The sequence below is a fragment of the Elephantulus edwardii genome, unplaced genomic scaffold (assembly GCF_000299155.1).
Source record: "Elephantulus edwardii isolate Elephantulus edwardi_28Jun2011 unplaced genomic scaffold, EleEdw1.0 scaffold00433, whole genome shotgun sequence".
Taxonomy (NCBI): domain Eukaryota; kingdom Metazoa; phylum Chordata; class Mammalia; order Macroscelidea; family Macroscelididae; genus Elephantulus; species Elephantulus edwardii.
The window spans coordinates 253,773-256,802 of NW_006400183.1; the positions used below are offsets into that span (position 1 = coordinate 253,773).

General features: G+C 37.7%; 1 non-coding gene across 1 annotated transcript; it reads left to right on the forward strand.

Annotated features, from left to right (window-relative positions):
• Window positions 1-2,284: 2,284 nt before the first annotated feature.
• On the forward strand, window positions 2,285-2,357 carry TRNAR-UCG. Its single transcript has one exon. It is a non-coding gene; the product is annotated as a tRNA-Arg (tRNA).
• The last annotated feature ends 673 nt before the right edge of the window (window positions 2,358-3,030 follow it).

Below are 3,030 nucleotides of genomic sequence, written 5' to 3' on the forward strand. Positions count from 1 at the left end.
TTAAAGTTTTTATTTACTAGCTGTTGTTAAGTTCTGTCAAGTCATAGGCGACTTATAGCAACCCTATGAATGAAAGTCCTTGACTCTTGCGTCACTTTCATTCTTTCTCCAAGTTCATAAGGTTTTCAGTGGCAAGCTATTTACAGAAGTGGATACCATTACTGCTTCCAAGTTTGTTTTAATTGGGGAGCCCCATCAAACACTGTCCTCCATGGGTAACCATTATCGCATTTGACACACCATGTCAGTGTTTAGCTTCACAGCAACCACAAGTTACCTCTGTATGGCAAGTGGACACACCAGGACTCTACAACCTACAAGATTGTTTGGCCAAAAACAATTAAGAACTGGCCTGAGAAACACTATTGTGTTTCTAAAGCTTTAACTATTTGCTAGATATTTTATATCCTAAATCAGAGTGATAAGTCATTCAACACACAGTGCCCTCTGCACTAGAAGATCCACCACCCTTAACCACCCAATTGCTTCTTCCGTGCATTAGCAAGAGGCCAGGATTCTGTGGAATTCTGGAAAAGCCATTAAAAGAAAAATCAGAAAATCCTGTAACATCCAGCCAATTCAGACTCACAGTGCTCTCATCTATTTTGTTGTTAGGTGCCATTGAGTCAAGCAGGACTCATAGCAACTCTCTGAACAACCCTTTTCAATCCTGTGCTATCTTTATCATCTCTGACACGCTTGAGCCCATTTCTGCAGTCAATGTGTCAATTTTTCATTGAGGATCTTGCTCTCTTTCGCTGACCCTCCACTTTTCCAAGCATGATGTCCCTTTCCAAGGATTAGCCTCTTCTAGGGACATGTTCAAAACACGTGATACATCCTTTAACCACTGTCCATCCATGGGAAACTGTACGCAAAGAAAACTCATCACAAAGCGAATCAAACCCTAAATTGCGTGCCGATAGACAAACATTTTCCACCTGAACCACGCATCATCTCAAATGGTGGCTGCACTAAACACTTTCTGATTGCCCTCCAGGCGGCTAGTGCATTTCTGAGCTTTTCACAAACATCCCTCTTTTTTCCAGCAGGAGGCAGGCTCTGGAAGATGCTCTAAACGGAATCCTCATTGAACCGGCGGAGATAGACTTGGGTGCGGAACTGAGAAATCCTCAGGAGGGGAGTTTCATCTCCTCCACTTCTGAGGGTTTTCATTTACTCCCAGAGGGTGTCAGCTCTGACTTCATCTTCATTCTGAATGCAAACTAAACGTTTCTAACTCTGATTACAGAGAGACATAGAATCCTTTCTTTTCCACTTTACCAGGAAATTCACTAGGGTTGGTGTTACCCAGTGTCATAATTCTTGATGTCACCCCCCTAACCTTCCACATTACCAGAGAGTAGTACAAAATTCTTAGTAATGTTTAGTATAAATTTTAATCATAGAAATGTGATATGTACTGTTGTTAATGGCTTACTGGTAACATTTCTTTGTGTATATGAATATTAACAAGAAAATTGCTTTGAAAAATCTTTTATTTGAAATTACAGCATTGTTAGTAATTTAGCAGACGCCTCCTTCCCTTTTTCTTCTTTCTCTTAATTATTAATGTTGAAAAGAGTTATTAAAATAGATTTGCAAAGGTTAATTACACAATATTGTAGGGAAACATAAAAAAATTTATAAAATCACCATCTGTGAAAGCATAGACAAGGAAACAACAGCATGGTCTGTTGTAGAACAAAACCACGTCGTTTGAAGGTCATTGTAATTGGGTTACAGTGATTGGAGGTTGTAAAGTATTCAAAAAGTAAAAACAGAATTTTAGCCTTATACTTACATTTCCATGAAATCTGGGTTGAGGAAAAGGATTTTTGTTGTTATTTTTATAAAAAATTAGTAGATTTCTGCTGAAACGTTGCATAAAAATTGTATTGACAGTCATCCCCTCTGACACCAACGGGTGACATTTTACCCAACGTAGTCCACACCCCTCCACTTCTCACGTGATACTATTGCTCTTTAACAAATCAGATGCTATCAGGTGAAAAGAACCCATAAAGCACATTTGGTCAGAAAGGAGATTTGTTGTCAAGTTAAAGGCAGGAGTTTGGAGTAAACTGGACTTCATATTTTTGTTAATCTGGTTACTCTGTAACATTGGAAGAAAAAGTTCCCCTTTTTAACTGCGTCAACTTTGAAATGAAACGGTGACAATGATGTTTAACCTTGATAACACAAGGACATGAAAACTTTTTTTTTTAAAAAAGCACAGCTTCTAAACTATTGTATATAGTTTTTCCCTCCTAAAACACTGTGAGACCACGTGGCCTAATGGATAAGGCGTCTGACTTCGGATCAGAAGATTGAGGGTTCGAATCCCTTCGTGGTTGCAAGTATGTTTTTTTTTTACCCCCCCTTTCTTTGTGTCACAAGTACCTCTGCAGCAATTCCCCATCAACTACAGCATTTATGTCCTTTCAGAAAAAGTACTTGTTAGGAATTTCTACAGCCTTTCTACAAAAATTAGGAAATTGCTTCAAAGATACGCTGGAATCGTACAAATTTAAATGAAGAAATTTGATGCTCGCCTTCTCCAACTTGTACTTAAGGACGCGTTAAGGGTGAATTAGTTGCAAGGTCTGAGCAACGAATATGTACACTGAGACCTGAAACCATGAAAAGGAACGAGCCATGTAGAGATTAAGTTGAGGAAGGAGCAGCTTCTGCAAAAGAGAACAAAACAAAGCTAAATATGTTTGAATATTTACAGAAAATGAAAAAAATATTAGAACAATGTAACTTATTAAATTATATTTGTGAAAGAAAAACAAGTAGGAATAATCTTGAACTATTAGACAGATTGAATTACTTGTCAAAAATCTTCCTACTGAGAAAATTCCATGCCTCTTGTTAGGCACTGTTGAGTGAAATACTAACAACATCCCTTTCTGAAATTGGTGACAAATCAGACTATTTCATTTATCTTTCACCATTTCTACTTAACATTCCAAACTCTTGTGTGATTTTTTTCAGTCCACTAAGAAATAAAGGTGTAACAAAGGA